This window comes from Stegodyphus dumicola, chromosome 1, assembly GCF_044657685.1.
Source record: "Stegodyphus dumicola isolate Sdum_Otavi_A_Nest chromosome 1, ASM4465768v1".
Lineage (NCBI taxonomy): Eukaryota > Metazoa > Arthropoda > Arachnida > Araneae > Eresidae > Stegodyphus > Stegodyphus dumicola.
This window is the reverse complement of record NC_140768.1, coordinates 1,970,240-1,993,337: the sequence shown is the minus strand read 5'-3', so window position 1 is coordinate 1,993,337 and position 23,098 is coordinate 1,970,240. Positions and strand designations below refer to the sequence as shown.

General features: G+C 32.9%; 1 protein-coding gene across 5 annotated transcripts in view; it reads left to right on the top strand.

Moving 5' to 3' along the window:
- Positions 1-23,098, top strand: part of LOC118204512 (solute carrier family 41 member 1-like) — a 272,491-nt gene that overhangs the window by 168,871 nt on the left and 80,522 nt on the right. Inside the window, exon 1 of one of the 5 annotated variants that reach the window (XM_085812285.1) lies at positions 12,629-12,972. The exons of 3 other annotated variants lie outside the window; for them this stretch is intronic. The gene's annotated coding sequence lies outside the window, so the exon portion shown is untranslated. Of the gene's footprint in view, positions 1-12,628; positions 12,973-20,105; positions 20,265-23,098 lie in introns of those variants that run through there. One more of the 5 variants, XM_085812283.1, reaches the window with a different exon arrangement.

The following is a 23,098-nucleotide window of genomic DNA, read 5'->3' as shown; positions in this document are numbered from 1 at the left end:
ATCATTTTTCCAAAATTCTTTTCGTAAAAGCAATCGCAAGGATGAAAGTTTAACGTGTCCAAAAATCAAAGAAAAATAAACTGTACATTTTAAAAAATAAACTCTTTTAGAAAAAGTCCCGTTGAAAAGGTGTTAAGCTCCCTTTGTTAAATAAATTCTTATTGAATCGATTTATTGAAACATGAAATTTATTTTAAGTTCGTAAAATAGCTAAGTGCCTACGTTTCATGACGATGTGAAAATGGAGTGTGTAGAGTAAAATGTCGCTTTCCTATAGCCCATTATGTCTCAAAATGACGCGATTTCGTCACAAAACATAAAATAAAAAAAAAATCGAATTTCGAAAAAAATCGCTTCGAGGTGCACTGGCTCTTGTTTAGATGCACCTATGTACCAAATTTCGTAGCCGTGGTTCTATTAGCTTACGCGCAGCGCAAACGAAACACACACACACAAACACACACACACACACACACAGACAGATTCTTTCTTTTATTATATGTAGAGATTATTGATATCAAGGCAGAGTTCAGGACAGATTCCAAGATTTTCACTCCATAAAAATTGCAAGTAAATTCATCAACTGTGATTATTTTTGACGACATTTATTCACTTTTTCTCTTTTGAAGACAAGGTTTTTCAATATCTATATCTCTTTTTCTAGTAATGTGAAGTATTTATTTATTTCTCAGCCTTTTGAATAACTATTTAAATTTATGAAATCTTGATTTGAGCATATTTCTTTTTCACGAAACATTTGTTTTCGGTTGGCAACTGAAAAAGAGTCGACATCTGACAGTTCATTTTTATAGCGATGCGAGCTTAAGAGGGGGGGGTGTAGAATAAATCCTCCCTTTTCTTTGTGGTTCCTGACCGCAAGTGCCGCTCAAATGTCAGAAGTGCAAGGCCACATTCTTCGTGAATTGTCAATGCTGGACACCGACCACTTGTCTAAAGGCGTTCGAAAAGAAGAAGGAATTTGATTTAGTCCAAAATGGAGAACTGTGAATACGTTCTTAGAACGTGGCTTATATTGACAGCGTCTGATAGTTTTCCGTCGCAAAAGAGGATCGTATATCTCTTCAGGACCCGTAACCTTTTGTACACTTATCAAAGACATTTAAATGGTGAATGATTTTTGGGTGACTTGATTCATTGCTTAATGCGTTCGTTCACAGTATCGTTTTACTCCTCCCCCCTCATAGCAACAGCTGCTCGCGTAAAATATTTAATACAGATAATTCTACCGCGCTTTATAATATGAATTCATTATAGCACCATTTCTTTTTCTCGCCCAAAATGGAAAAATAGGATTTTAGGAATATTTTATAAGGTATTTCTACACCCTTCTTGGCATGCCTTGGTGGTGTGGTGGTCTGCACGCTGGACGCGTATTCCAGAGGTCCGTGGTTCGATTCCCGGTGAAGGCATTGCATATTTCTCATCTTCCCTGCTTCCAAAAAATACCTAATATCTGTACAATTTTTTTGAGTTAAAAATCCCATATCTCGTTACTAGTATTTTGTTCTTAAAATTTTATTAATGTTTTGGTAATCAGTTTAAGAATACTGAGAAAGAAATAAAGTCTTACAGTGATGTAAATTAGTAGTAGTAAAATTCGTGCCATTGCTGGAGGAAATGAAACAATTTAATTACAATTTTACTAAAAATAGCAAACTAAATACAAAAATCGTATTATAGCTTTTATAGCACTTTGTGGTTGATGTGTCATTTTTTACCTTATTATGTTGGTATTACTGTTACTAATATATTTTTATGATTATTGCGTTTAATCCTTTTTGCTATTTTCGGATTTATACAAAAATTATAATAAAACTTTATTTTTATTCTTTTTTTGTATTTATTTGTTATAACTGTTCGCAACTTACTCAGTTTTAATCCTTTACTAAACTATCGCAATGCATGATTTCACTCTTAAATGTTCAAATGTTACAGGAAATTTAATGAAACCCAATAGCGGTAGACTCGATTTGATCTAATGCAGTATTCACTTTCATATGGTTCTGGCTATCGAAGATAAAGATCATTACATGATCATTATCTTATCAAAATCATGCGAATCATTACTCTGATGGTGGGAGTCAAATAGAACTGAAAACTTTATCCTACAGGAAGTGCTTAGAAAATAATGATATAAAAACTCAGGAATCATAAAAATAGGAAGTTCCGTTGGAAAGAAAGTGGAAAAATTACCAATGTTTTTACTTCCTTGTACGAAGTCAAACGAAGTATTGTAATCGCGAAAAATTTTAGGTATCATATTTTAACGAAAATATCCATTTCGACTTCTACCCAATGCAATTTAAAGCAATGCAATCTTTTGAGTGACATCTGCACTTCAGGACAGAATAAAGGACTCTTCCCCCCCCCCAAATTATAAAACTGAATTAAAATGAATTCTCAAGAGAATGGTTCGTGGCGTCTGTATGCACGTACGTACGTATCTCGCATACTCAAAAATGAGTAGCCTCAGAACGTTGAAATTTTGTATATAGGACTGCTATAACATATAGATGTGCACCTCGTATTTAAATATATGTACACTGCACCAAAGGTATTTAATATATACATATATTAAATATATATGTATTAAAAGGTCGCACCAAAGGTATTTAAATATATGTATATAGATATACGAGTATATATCCACTCTGTTACTCGGCTCAGTCTCTTTATTCGTATATGTTCGTAAATTTAGCATTTTTTGCTTAAAAAATGATTGAATTATATTGTTCTTGTCTTTCAGTTAAGGTTTTTATGCCTTTAGTAAATCTGCATGCAATATTTGTAGAATTATCAACAATTTAAAAGTTGTTTAAATGCGGCTAAGTCTAATTATTTTTGCCATGGCGGCCATTTTTGTTAACATTTGAAACTTGGCAGAGTAGTGGATTTGTTGCCAATCTAGAGAAAGTAAGCTTCGCAACAACAAAGATAACGCCTTCTTTTATTATTGGGAATTAAAACATGTTTAATCCATTCTGGATTTTTTTGGTGGAAATAAGCGCTTAAGATTCACTTTATAAATTTCTATCTATTTTGAGTTTTTATGTATTTTTGCCTTGTCGCGAAGTGAGAACTGAATTAATTGAATGAGAAATACTGAATCGTCGGTGAAAAATTGTTTCTTTTTAGTTTTGTGTGCTTAATTTCTTTTATACATCGTTTTAGATTTATTATAATGTTTGAATAGAACATGTGGCAACGATTAGCTAATTCTTCAGATGATATAAATTTTATGTATTCTGAGTTATAAAATGAATGAAATGTAACGCTGTTAACTGAGCGTAGCGCCAGACTGTCGCTATGGTAAACAAATAGCGTGAATCGACTAAGTAGATTTCATTCAATCCAATAACTTTAAATGAAATGCAAGGAAAAGTGCGTATAACTTAATAGTCCGTATAAGGAAGTCATGTGGTGTCACATCAAAGTTCTTACTATATATCTTGAATGTTTGTTTTGCGTTTGTTACTATTTATTTCAGTTTTACTCCTTCTTGTATAAATTTTCATTCTGAAGTATTCAGTTCTGGTATAGAAATAGTTCTAAATGAATATCACATACGCCTAATGGTGCGTTCAATTTACATTCAGTTAGCTTTATGCATGTAAGAACGCCAAATTGGCGACAACGGAGGACGTAAAGGTGCGAAAGTTAGCCAACAAATGTTGTTGTTGCATTAATGATGAACTCGGTTAATCCATTGATGAAATTTCAAGGCTAACTGACCTCAAAACAATGAGAATATCCTGATTATGCCATCAGCAAATTAACATACAGAAAGCGATGTCGGCTTCATATTTCGTCGTCATTTCGTGTATCTCTGAAAATTATACTATATTTTGAATGATTCTGTGCATTGTTTAAAGTGTGTAGGGAAAATGTAGTGTTTAAAAACAGCACGAGAATGTGAAAGCACTTTTCTAATGTGAAAAATATTTGGATGCGTTGCGTAACTTTTAATTCGAGTATGGACTGACGTTTTTTAAGGAAAGTTAAATCAACTATAAGGGTCACTTTGAATGTATCTATGACACCTGTATGAAGGATGCAAATTAAAATGGCGAATAAATAAATGCTAATAGTTTTAGTTTAAATTTTAAATGAAAAAATTACTTACGATACACTACTTGAAAACGATACCCCTTTTTTACTTCCTTGTACGAAGTAAAAGAAGTATTGCCATCACGAAAAATTCCGGGTACCATATTTCAACGAAAATATCCATTTTGACCGCTATCGAATGCAATTTAACGATGTTTTTGCGTGACATCTGTACATATGGATGGAATAAAGGACTCATTTTCCCCAAACGAATTATAAAATTGATTTAAAATGGATTCGGAAGAGATTTTTTGCGTGACGTCTGTACGTACGTACACGTATGTATGTAGCATAACTCAAAAACGAATAGCCTCGGAATGTTGAAATTTTCTGTATAGGACTGCTATAACACGTAGATGTGCACCTCCCTCTTGGTTGCAATCGTCCACACCAAAATACGTAAATATATATATATATATATATATCCATATACCCACTCTGTTACTCGGCTCAGAGAGCTCAGTTTTTTTTTTATTCATATATGTTGGTAAATTCTGCATTTTTTGCTTTAAAAATGGTTGAATTATGTTGTTCTTATCTTACGGTTAAGGGTTTTATGCCCTTAGAGTTAACCTACATGTTATAGTTGTAGAATTATCAGCTATTTAAAAGTTGTTTAAGTGCTGCTAAATCTAATTTGTAGTCATATTTGTAACTTAGCAGAATAGTGGATTTGTTGCCAATCTAGAGAAACTAAGCTTCGCAACAACAAAGTAACGTCTTCTTTTATTATTGCGAATTAAATTGTGCTTAATCCATCCTGAAATTATCATTTAAGTTATTAAATTATCTCGTATATTGACTCAGCAAAGCGTCCACCAAAAAAAAAAAAAAAAAAAAAAAAAAAAAAAAAAAAATGCAGTTTTTTACGTCATCAGTCTGTTTTTGCGGGTCGAGTGAAACCAAAAGCTTTTGGTTCATAAAGTAAACATAAAATTTTGTGCACCAAAAAATCTGCCTTTTTGCCCGCTGGTCGAATTGCTTGTTTTTGCGTAGAAAAAATAATTTGAATTGTAAAAATTGTTTTAACTGCAGCAGAAGTGAAATTTTTGCTCATATTCTACGGTGGAAGAATCCACATCAGAACCGCAAAGGGTGCAAAAACAGAACAACTCACAATGAGAGACGGAAGATCAGTGCCAAGGTTATGGACAGGGAGGGACCTTCGCTATTCACAATTGGCCGAAATTGTAATGTACGATGTGGTATATGTTCCCTTGAACTTGATGACCAAGATTTCATGACACATATGTAGTTGACACACTTTTTATACGAAGGTCTGAATAAGTCTCTTGTATTTGGATTTTATCATTTTAAACGTTGCAACATTTGTATGAATTGGAAAATATACCTGAAAAAAGACTCTAAATATGGTAGATGTTCATTTCATTTTATTCATTCATTTGTTCTCAAAAAAAAAAAAAAAATCAGTCGTATCCCAGTTCTGTTTTACGTTCCGTATTAGATTATTTTCAACTGTTCTTAATGTGTCAGTCAACTGTTTCAGTCAATAATTATTTTAAATTAGGCAAACAATTCACCTCAGTTTGATGTAGATTTTGAATAACTATTGATTTTGGCAGTCAGAACTTCTTCAGACAAAAAGAAATTCTGCAGTTTTCTGTGAAACTGCAAAAAAATTTTTTGCAGTTTCACAAAATTTTTTGCCCCTTTGGGAAACTTGCCCAGTAAGAGCTATTAATTTCGTTTTGGCGTTTTGCGACGATTGACTACAAACGGTGAATCACATTTTAAGCTGTTGCCATCAACTATTACAGCCCTGTATTATATTTAAAGAAATTAAATTATGAAGCATCTGCGTCAATGTATGTACGTTTCTCGCACTGTGCTAAAATAGATTGTACTTGTGTATGAGGAATACAAACATCCATATAATATACTTGGTTTATTTCTTAAATGCTTTTGCCTTGGTTTTTACGGCAAAGCACACTAGGGCTATCTGCCTAAAGAAAGGGATGCCTTCGTGAAGGCCGCCGTTTTAAGGAAAACTGGCTCGTATATACGTTACACAATGATGGAAACCACAGAAACGTTCAAAAATTCACACTAAGCCCTATGAAAGGCGCAAATGGGACACTGTAAACCTAAAATCGTATTTGAACGTCTCGCTGCTGCTGTTTTCCAAATGTTGCTATGATCTATTGCGGAAGTTTAAAATTATTTTTTATAATTTTGAAATTTTTTATAAATGTGTTAGCAACGTCTTCAAAAGTAGACGTTTCCAAACTTACAGCAATTCAATGACGTTATTACATCAGAAAGCGAAATAAGGTCTATTTGTGCAAAAATCAAACTGAGAAAGAAACTACCAGTTTTCAATAACACCTTGGTCATATATTTTCGAAATCGTTCATAAAAAATACTTTATTTAATTTATCGTCCCATGATTTTTAAAATCATTAAGTTTACGAACCGTTTTCCAAATCATTCCGTTATATAATGACATCTCCCTATTTTATTCTTCCAAATTTAATTGGTAAGAACTATTGTACTGTTATCTTTCAACTCCAGAAAACATTTTTTTTATTTCTATCTGCTTTATTTCAAATTCCGGGGAACAGAATAATTGCATGGGCGTTTTTAGCCCAAAGGGCGTTAGCCCAGAAGGGCGTTTTGACATTTTGGCGTTGAAAACATTAAAAGTTCGTTTCAGTTTTCAAATTGTTCCCATCAAATACTATCGCCCTGTGTTACTTAAAGAAATTAAATAATGAAGAATCTGCATCAATGCATATATGTTTCTCGCACTGAGATAAAACAACGGTACCTACAGCCATTAAATTTTGGATAACGCAAGTTTGCACCCGAATATGGGAATTTTGAATTTCTTTTATTATCTATTTTATTTTTTGTAAAGCATTTATGAGTTTTCGGTCAAGAAACTCGACGACTTTAAAAATTTTGAATGGCGTAATCCTACTGCGAATATGGACATCTGGAAGCCCAAACTTGAAATTTCGGATTTGTTTTATTATATACGAGTATTTCATATTTTGTAAAACTTCAACGAATTTGTGATTAACAAACTCAACGATTTCAAAGCGAGCAATGGTAACGTTGTATGAACAAAAATATTTTCATCCCCAGCGCGCGAGACTGTGTATCGGAAATTCTAATAATCCTTTTAAATTATTTTATGCTATTGCCAATGAATGGATTTTTAAGGTTTAAGTGCGAAGAACATGACATTTAATAAATAAAAGTAACACAGCAAACGGTAATAAAAGGTCCCTTTGAGCGTAATACAAAATCTGAAAACTTTAAGATTTATTTATTTATCTGGTTAAATGTTTGTTTCTAAGAGACTAGAAACTGAAATTTAGATGTGTAATTATGAACAGCCGAGAGCCCGTCCTAGAGTTTCAGGGCTTACAGTCCATATCTTATTTATTTATTTAGTTAAATGTTTGTTCATAAGAGACTGGAAACTGAAATTTAGAAGTGTAATTATGAACAGCCGAGAGCCCGTCCTAGACTCCCAGGGCTTGCCCGTCCTAGACTCCCAAGGCATATCTTATTTATTTGGTTAAATGTTTGTTCTTAAGAAACTGGAAACTGAAATTTAGGTGTGTAATTATGAACAGCCGAGAGCCCGTCCTAGACTCCCAGGGCTTGCCCGTCCTAGACTCAAAGGGCATATCTTATTTATTTGGTTAAATGTTTTTCTTAAGAAACTGGAAACTGAAATTTAGGTGTGTAATTATGAACAGCCGAGAGCCCGTTCTAGACTCCCAGGGCTTGCCCGTCCTAGACTCAAAGGGCATATCTTATTTATTTGGTTAAATGTTCGTTCTTAAACTGGAAACTGAAATTTAGGTGTGTAATTATGAACAGCCGAGAGCCCGTCCTAGACTCCCAGGGTTTGCCCGTCCTAGACTCCCAGGGCATATCTTATTTATTTGGTTAAATGTTTGTTCTTAAGAAACTGGAAACTGAAATTTAGGTTGTAATTATGAATTTTAGGTTGTAATTTATTTAGGTTGTAATTATTTGGTTAAATGTTTGTTCATAAGAGACTGGAAACTGAAATTTAGATGTGTAATTATGAACAGCCGAGAGCCCGTCCTAGACTCCCAGGGCTTGCCCGTCCTAGACTCCCAGGGCATATCTTATTTATTTGGTTAAATGTTTGTTCTTAAGAAACTTGAAACTGAAATTTAGGTTGTAATTTATTTAGGTTGTAATTATTTGGTTAAATGTTTGTTCATAAGAGACTGGAAACTGAAATTTAGGTGTGTAATTATGAACAGCCGAGAGCCCGTCCTAGACTCCCAGGGCTTGCCCGTCCTAGACTCAAAGGGCATATCTTATTTATTTGGTTAAATGTTTGTTCTTAAGAAACTGGAAACTGAAATTTAGGTGTGTAATTATGAACAGCCGAGAGCCCGTCCTAGACTCCCAGGGCATATCTTATTTATTTGGTTAAATGTTTGTTCTTAAGAAACTTGAAACTGAAATTTAGGTTGTAATTATGAATTTTAGGTTGTAATTTATTTAGGTTGTAATTATTTGGTTAAATGTTTGTTCATAAGAGACTGGAAACTGAAATTTAGATGTGTAATTATGAACAGCCGAGAGCCCGTCCTAGACTCCCAGGGCATATCTTATTTATTTGGTTAAAAGTTTGTTCTTAAGAAACTGGAAACTGAAATTTAGGTTGTAATTATGAACAGCCGAGAGCCCGTCCTAGACTCCCAGGGCTTGCCCGTCCTAGACTCAAAGGGCATATCTTATTTATTTGGTTAAATGTTTGTTCTTAAGAAACTGGAAACTGAAATTTAGGTGTGTAATTATGAACAGCCGAGAGCCCGTCCTAGACTCCCAGGGCATATCTTATTTATTTGGTTAAATGTTTGTTCTTAAGAAACTTGAAACTGAAATTTAGGTTGTAATTATGAATTTTAGGTTGTAATTTATTTAGGTTGTAATTATTTGGTTAAATGTTTGTTCATAAGAGACTGGAAACTGAAATTTAGATGTGTAATTATGAACAGCCGAGAGCCCGTCCTAGACTCCCAGGGCATATCTTATTTATTTGGTTAAAAGTTTGTTCTTAAGAAACTGGAAACTGAAATTTAGGTTGTAATTATGAACAGCCGAGAGCCCGTCCTAGACTCCCAGGGCTTGCCCGTCCTAGACTCCCAGGGCATATCTTATTTATTTGGTTAAATGTTTGTTCTTAAGAAACTTGAAACTGGAATTTAGGTGTGTAATTATGAACAGCCGAGAGCCCGTCCTAGACCCCTAGGGCTTGCAGTCCACATCTTTCGGAAATATTCAAACTCCTATTTCATGAATGAAATTTTTCAGAATTCATTTAATATTGAAGTGTTGCAAAATATGAAATCGATAATAAAACAAAATTTCAAATTCAATTGAGAGCTTCCACATGCCCATATTCTATGGAAGATAACCTTATTCAATTTTTTTTTTCGCTCTAGGTACCGTTGCTTTATCACGATGCAAGAAACATATACATACATTCATGCAGATTCTTCGTTATTTAATTTCTTTATATACAATACAGGGCTCTAATATTTGGTGGCAACAATTTGAAAAAATGATCCGCCATTTATTTCAATGCAAAATGCGAAAACGAAATTAATAGTCCTTCGGGGCAAATTGCCCCTTTAGACTAAAAATCCCATAATAAAAATTTGACAAATAAAAAATCGCACAAAAAAAAAAAAAAAAAAAGACCGCACAAAAGCAGGTTTGAGTGTACAGTATTATGTCATGTCTTACGTGTAGTAGAAACAGGAATTACTTCGTTGAAAAAGGTTTCTAACGTCAGATATGTAAGTAAATAATATTTTGCTGAATGAGATGATCACTGAGAGTAGAGTTTTGTCGCTTCAAGGATTGTTTCGTCTTTGTTTCTCTGTTTCCGCTTAATAATAAGTTCTCAAAGTTTTGAAATCGCGTTATCTAATTGTTCTGTCAGCCAATTTTTGTTGTTAGCGTCAAGTACAGCACCATTAACGAGCTTTTGAAAGACATCTAGATAATGGATGGTGGGAATATATGTGTTCACCTAGTGAAAGGAAATAAAATTGCATTCGCATATGCTAAGGGAATCCTAATGGAAGTGTACTTAGCAAACATAATAAAAATAATAGGAAAAAAATACCTGAAAGCTTACAGATATTATATTATTCCCAAAGCGGCTTTTTTTCTTTTTAACGTTTTGTGTGTTACCTTTATTTGTTAAATATCATGTTCTTCGCACTTAAACCATAAAATTCTGTTACGGTGAAACACCGAAATCTGGAGAATGTCGACTTTCATCGGTGAATGTCAACACTCACATAGTCTCTTGGTGTATGTCCGAAATGTTTTCCAAATACTCTTATTTCTGACTTACACCGGTCAATGTCGACATTCACCACGTACTAATGGTGAATGTTGAACATATAACAATATTATATTTTCTTCTCCGTCATTCAGTCGCGAATAAACGCACTCGAAACTTGAAATAAGAACTTAAGAACATGAGAACCTAAAACACACAATACATTCAAAATGAGAAAGGAAAATAATAGAAGTCAAAAACTTACTTAATTATATAGTACGTTCTAAATGAGAAAATAAAATAACAGTCATAAAAAACTTACTAAATTATGTGATTCAAATCTTATTTATTGCAACAACTTAAACTATTATGGCACTTTATGACCTCTTTTCGACTTTCACCAGAGCCTATCTGTGATTGTCGACATACACCGGTGAGGGTCCGAATATACAAGAATGTAGTGAAATATTCGGTCTTTCACCGACGTGTTTGGTGAATGTTGATATTCTCCGGTGAAAGTCGACATTCTCCAATTACGGTCTTTCACGGTAACAATTCCATTGAACAGCAAAATCGCAAAATAATTTTAAATTGAGCATATCTTTAGAATTTCCGATACACAGTCTCGCGCCTTGGAGATAATTTTTTTTTCCGCACAGTGTTACCATTGCTCGCTTTGAAATCGTTGAATTTGTTAATTAAAAACTCGTAATGCTTTGCTAAATATGAAATGGATAATAAAACAAATTTCGGGCGTCCAGATGCCCATATGTGGGTGGAGACGTACGTTATTCAAAATTCGATGGCTCTAAGTACCGTTGTTTTATCACAATGCTAAAATCATACATCCATTTATGCAGATTCTTCATTATTTAATTTCTTTAAATATAGGGTGGCAACATTTTAAAAAGTGATTCGCCGTTTATAGTGTATCCAACGGGAAAATGCCAAAACGAAATTAATAGCCCTCCTGGGCTAACCCCCTTTTAGGCTAAAAACTTTAAAATAAAATATTAAAAATTTTTGTTTTGTATAAAAGCTATTTCTATTAGCTTGATTGGTACTAAGAGTATGAAATAAGATAATAATATTATTTCTTGACTACAACACTCAAAAATTGTGGTTGCTGCTAATATCTGTATATTTATGTTAAGCGAATAAATATAAAGCTAAAAGCAACTGCAATTTTTGAGTGTTGTGGTCAAGAAGTCATATAATTATTTTATTTCACACTCTTAGTGCGAATCAAGCTAATAGAAATAGCTTTTAAATTTTTAGCCCAAAGGGCTAAAAATTTCAACGTTCCACTTTTCAAACTGTTGCCACCCAATGTTAGAGTCCTGCATTATATTTGAAGAAATTAAATAATGAAAAATCTGCATAAATGTATGTATTTCTCGCATGGTGATAAAACAACGGTACATAAAGCCATCAAATTTTGAATGACGTAATCTTCCTACTAATATGGGCATGTGAAAGGCCAGTTTTGAAATTTGGAATTTGTTTTATGTTCGATTTCATATTTTGTAAAACTTTAACGAATTTTTAGGTAGCAAACTCAGCGATTTAAAAGTGAGCAATGGCAACCAATCTACGGGCGGGAAAAACACCTTTTTATCTCCAGCGGGCGCGGAACTGTGTGTCGGAAATTCTAAAGATAGGCTCATTTTAAAATTATTTTGCGACATTGCTACTGAACTGAATTTTATGGTTTATGTGCAAAGAACATGATATTTAATAAATAAAGGTAACACACAAAGCGTTAAAAAACGCCCCTTTGGACGTAATTTAAAATGTGAAATCTTTCAGATTTTTTTTGGAGGGGAAGGGCTTGTTTTTTATATTTTAGAATTTGTATGTTTTTCACGCTTTTGTATTAGTAATGAAATTTTAATGAAAAAGCAAAAAAGGAAATTTAAGCGTTGAAAATACAATTCATTCCTTTTTAATTTGTGAGATAAATGGATGGTTTAAGACAACCGCTTGTTGCCAAAAAATAGCTTCAACGCCAAACGAGACTTCAGCGTAAAGCGGATGGTGTGGCGCATTAACGACTACTATATTGGCAATATTCCACGACAACCCTTACTTCGTCACTGTGAAGCTAAATTCTTTTATTATCCCTGGATCGTTCTTCTCCAGGTTCTCTTCTATGGAGAGCATCTTTGCACTTGCAGTTGGCTTTACAAAGGAGATCACTTGATCGTTGTGTACGTTCAACATCGTAGCGTAGAATTTTTTGTCCTGGTGTAATAACCAGCAGAATATGTTCTAAACCGTATACAATTTCTGGTTGCCGAAATGTTCCGTGATTTGCAATTCGAACCAATGGCTTTTCGGGAAGAATCCTTGAATCTGAAAATGGTAAAAGCTGTGAGACTGACTTGCTTCATGAAACGTCGAAACAGAAAAACTTTAAATCAGAAATTTTATATATGCTCAGAATCGCATTTTTCCTTTCAATTTCTGCAATTTATTTGAAGAATTTGGTTCCTACTACGTTTATACTATTGTTCATTTGAAAGAAAGAGGTAAGTTTTTCTAAAACAGAACGAACATTTAAGATTGTTAAGATATTTTGAAATGATTCTTACGTATATAAAAATCGAGTGTTAATTAATAATTTATTGAGCAGATAAAATCAACTTTTCAATTGCGAAATTGGTTGATATACTTGTACATTTAAGTTCTTATGAATTTTATATAATACACGGAATTTTTTCTTAAAGTTTAATTATGAGGGATTCTTCTCCTTTTAATACGTACATGTATGCGAGTTTTTAATCCCTTGGGTAAAGATTTTTGAACAAGTTTTCCCTCCTCCACTTTCTTTAATTAAAGACTTTATAAATCAAATTGTAATTAAATATGATATCGTATATTCAAGGTAAGTGATTTCATATTCGGTTTGCCTCCATCTTTTTGGTTGTGTTGCGAAACGCAAAATAAAATAAAAGATGGTTACTTCTTTTTATTAGCCTAAAGGGCTATTAATTTTAAAACGGCATTTTGCGTCGATTCACTTTTCAAACTGTTGCCACCAAATATTATCGCCATGTATTATAATGAAGAATTTGCATGAATGTTTCTCTCATTGGTGAAGAAACAACGGTATCTAGAGCCATCCAATTTTGAATAACTTAGTCCTCCAACCGAACATGGGCACTTGGAAGCCCGAATTTTGAATTTCGAATTTGTTTTTTATAATGTAAATGATGTATATCAACCAGTTTCGCAATTGAAAAATCGATTTTATGTTCTCAATAAATTATTAATTATAACTCGATTTTAATTATTTATTGAGAAAATAAAATCTCAATTTATCTATTTCAAATTTTGTAAAAGTTTAACGAATTTTTGATTAACGAACTCAACGGTTTCAAAGCGAGCAGTGGCAACGCTGTACGAAAAAAAAAATGTTTATCTCCAGCGCGCGAGACTGTGTATCGAAAATTCTAAATGTATGCTGTTCTGCTGTTTTTAAATATTTGGTGATATTGCTGTTGAATTGAATTTTATGTGGTTTAAGTGCGAAGAACATGATATTTGATTAATAAAAGTAACACACAAAACGTTAAAAAAATTCCCTTTTGGGCTAAATATAAAATCTGAAAACTTTCAGTTTTTTTTTTTTTTTTTTTTTTTTTTGTAAAACTGATTTTAGAAATATAAAATCTGAAATTATTTTTACAAACTAAAAAGCTGCAGGTACTAAAAATTGTAATTTTGATATCTTAATCAAACAAACTCAGTAACAGGTGCTTAAACACGATGAAAACACTTCATGCAATTTAATGTGCAGACAGAGAACAAATACCAAGATCACAGACATAAAATTTGAAAGAAAGGTACGTAAATAACTCTCGTCTCATACCACCTGGAGTAAAATTTACGTGACTAAATGGAGAAAGGAAATATGCTGGGTTAAGCAGCACTGAAATATTTATTGAACAATGCAGTTTAAATCTATGCAATTTAGTTTAAATTTATACAGTTTTTCTTATGTAACTACATCACAGATCATGTTTATGTTTTATTTTCGCTGTTAGACGTATAGCAGTTAAACTAGTAAAGAATAGATAAAGGCATCACTATTACAAAAGAAACCAGTAAAATCCGAGTACACTAAAGGTAGGGTTACCACCACCGTTGAGTCGCAACGCAGGATAATTTAAAATATATTTATATATGTTCTTTTTGTTACTATTATTGTAAATTGTTGGAATGCAATTTTAGAATTAATGCTCGTGTGAATGAGGAATTTTTTGAAAGCTTCGAAAAAAAGTAAGAAAAGTTAAATTTCAGTAATTTCGATAATAATGTATTATTGGCTCATTAAACACGAAAGATGCAGTGTAAGAATAGTCGTTGGAATTCAATTAAAAATTCTAGTTAAAAAATACCGAAAAATCCCCCCCTTACCCCGAAAAAAGCTTTTAAACTTGAGCTTTTAATGCTTAAAATGATATTTCTTCGGATTTTTAGTACATTGGATAAAATGCGTATCGATTATTATTTTTCAGATTGGAGGAAATGCGTATCGATTATTATTTTTCAGATTGGAGGAAATGCGTATCGATTATTATTTTTCAGATTGGAGGAAATGCGTATCGATTATTATTTTTCAGATTGGAGGAAATGCGTATCGATTATTGGTGTTGGTGTGAATTTTGCCTTTTATTTCATGTCATAAAATTATACCCAAATTTATATCACCTCTTTGAAGAGACCTTTTCTATTGAACGTCTTACTCACTCGTGTGAGTGGTTTTCAAGACTAACCGTGCCTGAAGTTCCCTTGTAGCTCGCTAGAGGGCAATCAAGAAACGTAAAGCCAGTAGTTGATGCAGCAATTCGTCTTTAAGAAAATAAGCATCAGCCATCGAAGACGACACCACAACGATGTGCACTCTGCAGCAACAAGTGGTGGTGGTGTATTTAATTATGGCAAAGCACACTGGGGCTTTCTGCCTAATGGGGGGATGCCTTCGTGGAGGACTTTCTAAGGGGAACTGGCTCGTATACACGCTACACATGGGGAAACACGTTACACATTTAAAACAAGGAATTGGAGGTAGACGATGGGCTGACCACGGTTTTATTTTCTGTAGTGAAATGTGTATAAAGATATAGTTAATATTAATTGTTTAGGGTAATAGCATTATGCTCCAAAATTAGTCTTAAGCCAGCAAAGCTATGTTGGCTTGCATAGGTTTCGGTAAAATCTGGCCATTTTACGTTAATATTTGGCGTTATTTTTCAAAGTAGTTTCGAATGCTTAATTTGCGTATTATTTTAATTAATTGTGCATCAAATTTGTCTATTCCTTCTTTTTGAAAATGATAAGTCAAAAATTAAGCTAGCATTTACCAGCAGTTTCGTATTGTGTTCTATGAATTCTCCTTAAAGCTGGTTTTAACTGAACCTAAATTTTATGTTTTCTTATATCTTCCAGCTTATCTGAAGCTTTTACCTAAATACTACAGCTCTATTTTTAACATATCTATGCGCTTTGTAAAGTTCTTAAGTTAAGCTAATCAGTTATTAATAAAAGGGCGTAAGCCCAAAATTACTACTAATTTCGTTTTGGCATTTTGAGTCGAATTACTATAAACGACGTATCACTTTTCAAATTGTTGCCAGCAAATTTTACATCCCTGAGTTGTATTTAAATTAATTAAATAATGAAGAATCTGCATCAATGTATGTATGTTTCTCGCATTGGGATACCACAACGGTACCTAGAGCCATCCAGTTTTTAATAACGTAATCCTCCACCCGAATATGGACATCTGGAAGCCCTAATTTGGAATTTGTTTTATTATCTACTTCATATTTTGTAAAACATTAACAATTTTTTTATTAAGTAACTGAGCGATTTCCAAGCGAGCCGCCATGGCAAAACTGTACGAGGAAAAAAAAAAAAAAAAAAATTATCTCCAGCGCGCGAGACTGTACATACCTTTTTACATTGCGCATGAGCGGAAAATGATGTTTTATCGCTTTCAACAAACATGCCAAATTTCAAAACGCGCCAATATACAAATTCACATTTATCTTCGGAAATTTTGAATAAAAAAAACTCAAATTTTTTTGCAGGTATGCTTAGGAATACGTCTACTTTAAGACGGTGGTAAAAATTTCGTAGATTATAATTCAAATTTGTTTTGAAAAATTTGTAAAAATTATTTAAAAATACGAATTTAAAAAATAAATCATAAAAAAATGGGTGAATTTTATTCGGAATGAAACTGAATTTCAAAATGGGAAAGGAAGAATCAAATAAGTTTAATAAGAAAAGAGATATTAATAAATATATGTCTAATTCAATTAACATGGAGGAGCTAAAATTTGGAGAGCTGATTTTTTGCAAACTACTTGTGAAATTTTTACGAAATTTGGAATATGGAAATGGAAATGAATAGAATGGAAAAAATTGGCATGTCATTTCAGGAAAAGTCCGATGTCCGATTTTGCGTCAAAATACCTACGAGTATATTAAAACAATGCTTTATATAAATCTAATACATATCCTAAGTCGCGTTTTCGGGACATGAAAAACAAGTTGAATTTCATGAATCGGCCCAGTTAAAACGGGAGATATAATAGAACTCCCATTTCCCCCCCCCCGCAGTGTACAACAATTCTTGATGATGCAAACATTAAATCTTATTTCTGAAAGATAATCGACTTAATTTAATTATCTTATTTTTGATGAAAGGTAATAGTTTTCTTTCTGAAGCTTAGCTGGTGCTAGTCACGAATCGTTTTACTTCAGCTATTTCTAAAAATGAATTATTATGATAAGAAAGAAATGACTTTACCTAACTTCGCCACTGAATAAAATTCATGTCCTGTAACAAATAATAGCGAAATTTCTCTAAGCCTCTAGACGAGGTTTCTTGTTTGTAGAAACGATTTAGAAGTAATATGCTGTAGATAACAAGGTTATAAACAGGATTTCTTTGAAATATGAAACTTCTAGGACGGGGAATCATGGCTCCAAACAATGCGGATTTTTTAGACCAAAGGGCTATTATTCTCAAAATGGTATTTTGCGTCGTCTCGCTTTCTGCGTTGATTCACTTTTCAAACCGTTGCCACCAAATATTATCGCCATGTATTATATTTAAAGAAACTAAATAACGAAGAATCTGCATGAATGGGTATGGCATTGTGTAAAAAAAAAAACGTGGTACCTAGAGCCATGCGGTTCTGAATAACGTAGTCCTCCAACCGAACATGGACACTTGGAAGGCCGAATATTGAGTTTCAATTTTGTTTTATTATCGATTTCAAATTTTGTAAAACTTTAACGAATTTTTGATTAAGAAACTCGGCGATTTCAAAGCGAGCCATAGCAACATTCTACTAAAAATAAAAATTTGTATCTCCAGCGCGCGAGACTGTGTATCAGAAATTATAAAAATATGCTGATTTTAAATTATTTTGCTATATTGCTGTGGAGCTGAATTTTTTGGTTTAAGTGCGAAGAACATGATATTAAATAAATAAAGGTAACACACAATATGTTTAAAAAAAGTAAAGAACAAAAATAAATCGTGAAGTGAAAACGTAACGTAAAAATAAATTTGAGGCGTACAATAAAATCTCAAAGCTTTCAGATTTTCTTTCTTTCCATTTTTTTTTTGCGTGTGTGTGTGTGTGTGTAAAAATTGTTGCTTTTTGAGAACCTTAATGTTTTTTATGTTTTCAGAAATACTTTGGTCTCTCAGAGGTAATCCTGATATATGTAACTTATTTCTGACCAATACTCCTTAAAGATTGTTTCAACTTGCGTTATTCTGCTAAATACCGTAATCTTCTATAATAGTTTTAATTGGCTTATAGGCAGTTTTGTAAATGAAGATTCTCTTAAGAGAAACCAGTTTTATTAAATAGCCTATTTTCGTTTCCCTTTTCACTTCCTTGTACGAAGTAAAAAGGAAGTATTGTCGTAGCGAAAAGTTTCAGGCAACATATTTCAACGAAAATATCCATTTTGACTCCTATCGAATGCAATTTAACGATGTTTTTGCGTGATATCTATACGTAAGGACAGAATAAAAGATTCGTTGCCTCCAAAAAAACTATAAAACTGCTTTAAAATGAATTCTGAATAGAATTTTTCGTGGCGTCTTTAAGAACGTATGTACGTACGTTTGTACGTACGTATCTCGCATAATTCAAAAACAAGTAGCCTCAGAACGGGGAAATTTTGTATATAGGACTGCTCTAACATGTAGATGTGCACCTCGTATTTTGGTTGCAATCGCCCGCACCAAAGGTATATAAATATATTTATATATATATCCACTCTGTTACCCGGCTCAGTGATCTCACTTTCTTTACACTTATATGTTTGTAAATTGTACATTTTTGGCTTTAAAAATGATTGAATTATGTTGTTTTTATCTTCCGGTTCAGGTTTTTATGCCTTTAGTAAATATGTATGCAATATTTTTAGAATTATCAACAAATTTATAGTTGTTTAAGTGCCGCTAAGCCTTTTTTTATGGCGGCCAATGCTTGTTTACATTTGAAACGGCAGACTAGTGGATTTGTTGCCAATATAGAGAAACTTAGCTTCGCAACAACAAATATAACGCCTTCATTTATTCTTGCCCATTAAATCATGCTTAATCCTTTCTGGAATTTTTTCGAGGAAATAAGTGTTTAAGATTTACTTCGTAATTTTTAATATAGATATTTTGAGTTTTTATGTATTTTTGCCTTCTCGCGAAGTGAGAACTGAATTAATTGAATGAGAAATACTAGATCCTCTGTGAAAAACTGTTCCCTTTTTGTTTTGTTTGCTTAATTTCTTTTATACATCATTCTAGCTTTATTATAGTATTTGAATAGAACATGTGGCAACGATTAGATAATTCTGTTCTTTAAATGATATAAATTTTGTGCATTATGAGTTATAATATGAACGAAATATAATACTGTTAAGTGAATCTAGCGCCAGAGTGTGGCTATGGTAAACAAATACTAGAGTAAATTTTAAAGAATGCATTTATTGTATTGTGGTTTATGCGCTGTCGCCGAAGTAGATTTAATTCAATCCAGTAAGTTAATGAAATGCAAGAAAAAATGCGTATAATTTAATATTCCGTACAAGGAAGTCATGTGGTGTACACATCAGATTTTTTTTTCCTTTTTGAATGATAATCAATGGGAAAATCCACTCACTAGTCTATGTGTGCGGAAATGCATAAGCAATTTACAAGCATTTTATTTCTAATCGAAAGAAATGCAAATGGGAATTTTTAAAAATCTTAATTTTTTATGTGTTTTACAAAAAGGCAAAATCTCGCGAATGTTAAGCGTGATAATTATCGTGTGACATCAGGGAGATATTCTGCAAGGAAAAGAAGAGGGAGAGAGAAAGACGATTATCCCGTCAGGTGCTTCGATTCTTTAAAGACAATGGTCCCGTAGTTTTCCTCGAAATTTTTTATGCCTTTATCTTTCGGCGTCCACCCATTAAAGGATGTGGAAATTCCTAAAGGTTGCGAAAAGATTCAACGGGGGAATCGTTGACTGCGATGAGACATTAGAAAGCAGGATGATCGACAGGTTGTGTTCGCGCTCCGTGACATCGCCCCTCCCTCCTGACGTAACAGTCTTGGATGGTCAGAAGAACTTTAAAATGAATCTACATCCCGAAAAAATGTCTTTTACTTCAGCACTGTAAAAAGCGGCGCTTACGGTAGAAATAATTCCTGATAAATTAGGAATTACATTAGTTTTGATTAAACTGCAACCATAACTGAATTTTCTGATCATCGGTGGAAATCCTCGCTTTTGGTAACATGGTAAATATATATTTTTTAAAAATTTATTCCAAAATGTGTGTAGCTGTATTATTTCAGCTTCAAATTGTAGCAATTTTAATTTTTTAATATTTTATTTTAAAGAAACTATTTTTAGTCCAAAGGGATTTGAATCCCGAAGGACTATTAGTTTCGTTTTGGCATTTTGCGTCGGACTCATAAATGTCGGTTCACTTTTCAAACTGTTGCCACAAAATGTTAGAGTCCTGCATTATATTTGAAGAAATTAAATAATGAAGAATCTGCATAAATGTATGTATATTTCTCGTATTGTGATAAAACAACGGTACATAGAGTCATCGAATTTTGAATAACGTAATCCTCCAACGAATATGAGCATGTGGAAGACCCAATTTGAAATTTGAAATTTGTTTTATGATCGATTTCCTATTTTTTAAAACTTTGACGAATTTTTGATTAACAAACTCAAGGATTTCAAAGCGAGCAATGGCAACGTTGTGCAGAAAAAACATTTTTATCTCCAGCGCGTGAGTCTCTGTATCGGAAATTCTAAAGATAGGTTCGTTTTAAAACTACGAGTATTTTGCGATATTGCTGTTGCACTGGATCTTATGGTTTAAGTGCGAGGAACATGATATTTAATAAAGAAAGGTAACACACAAAATGTTAAAAAACGCCCCTTTGGACGTAATTTAAAATCTGAAACATTTCAGATTTTTTTTTATTTTTTAATTTTTTTTTAATTTTATTTATTTTTTTATTATTTATTTAGGAATTATTTTCAGTAGCGAAAGACATTTCATTCTTAAAAGTAATTAATTAAGTGCAATTAAATTCATTTTAATAATATTCACTTTAATAAAAAAAGCCAAAAAAAAAAAAAAAAAAAACTGAAAGTTTTGGGGTTTCATATTACGCCTAAAGGGGCTTTTTTTTAACGCTTTGTGTGTTACCTTTATTTATATTTAAATATCACGTTCTTCACACTTAAACCATAAAATTCAATTCAACAGCAGTATCGCAACATAATTTAAAAAGAGCCTATCTTTAGAATTTTCGATACAGTCTCGCGCGCTGGATGTAATGTTTTTCCCCGTATAGTGTTTCCATGGCTGGCTTTGAAGTCGTTGAGTTTCTTAACCACGTGCGTTAAAAAGACGTGCCACGCCTGTCTCAAACCGCGAGCAACGTGAACACCACGTCGATAGGCATTTTAAAAAGGAAAATAATGTGGTGCACACGTCGCCTAACAACGAGATTGTTTATTTCTCGAATTACAGCTCTGGATTGCACTCGCAGAGGCGGAGAGGCGTAAATGAGGGTGTCCGCCGATAACATCGCGGCAAAAACATCGCGGACGAAAACGTCGCGGAGAAAACAACGCAAGGCGAAAACGTCGTGCTACAAAACATCGCAAAGAGAAAACATCACAGTTCTAAAACATCGTGGTACGAAACTTCGCCGTCGAAAATAAAGCGGTTCAAGAACTTCGCAGTTTAAAAACATCGTCGTCGAAAATATCGTGGTAAAAAATAAAGTATCTACAAATCATCGCATGACGATAACATCGCAAATATACTTCTTTTCAGGTTTTAATAATTATAAATGGATATTCCCATAATGATTTGTGAGCGCAAGGTGTAAAGAAGGATAATTTTTAATTTCACATTTTTTTATTAACTAATAAATTTTTGCTGAATAAGTAAGAAGGAAACTTAAGCATAGAAAATTAAATGCAACTTATAGATTATACTTTTCATGAAAAATTACCAGTAAAACTTTATAACAAATGATTTATTAATGGCCTTTGTTAGTTAACAATGTCGGTTTAAAATTAAGTGCTATAAGTTGAATTAATTTTATATGCTTAAGTTTCCTTTTTATTTTCTCAGCAAAAATTTATTAATTAATAAAAAATATGGAAGTAAAAATTATCCTTTTCCATCTTGCGCTCACAAATCATTATGGGAATATCCATTTACAGTTATTAAAGCATGTCTGTAAAAAGCATGTCTGCGATGTTATCGTCATGCGATGATTTGTAGATACTTTATTTTTTACCACGATATTTTCGACGACGATGTTTTTAAACTGCGAAGTTTTTGAACCGCTTTATTTTGGACGACAATGTTTTGTACCACGATGTTTTAGAACTGCGATGTTTTCTATTTGCGATGTTTTCTGCAACGATGTTTTGTAGCACGACGTTTTCGCCTTGCGTTGTTTTTTCCGCGACGTTTTCGTCTGCGATGTTTTTGCCGCGATGTTTTCGGCTGTAACCGTAAATGAGACACTTTACCGCTTGTTATGTTGTAGCGCACGGCACCGCAACCGTGAAGTTTAGCCATAGAGCAAGTGGATAATCAAAAACTCATAAATGCTTTACAAAATATGAAATAGATAATAAAACAAATTCCAAATTTGGCCTTCTAGATGCTGATATTCATGTGGAGACGTACGTTATTCAAAATTGGATGACTTTAAGTACCGTTGTTTTATCACAATGCGAGAAAATATATTTGCGCAGATTCATTATTATTTAATTTCTTTAAATATAATGCAGGATTGTAATAGTTGGTAGCAACAGTTTGAAATGTGATTCAGACTTTTAGAGTTTTCGTCGCAAAATGCCAAAACGAAATTAATACCCTTTCGGGCTAATAAATAAAATGCACTAAACAGAAATAAGAAATTAACCTGAATTGGTTTTGGTGTACAATTACTTGATATTTAATATAAAACTGATATGAAGAAATAAGGCAACAAAATATACGTCGACGATCGCTAGTCAAAAGCATGGAAGAAAGAAGAAAATGAAATGGCTACGAGCAACTCTCGCTATGCGACTGGTTGAA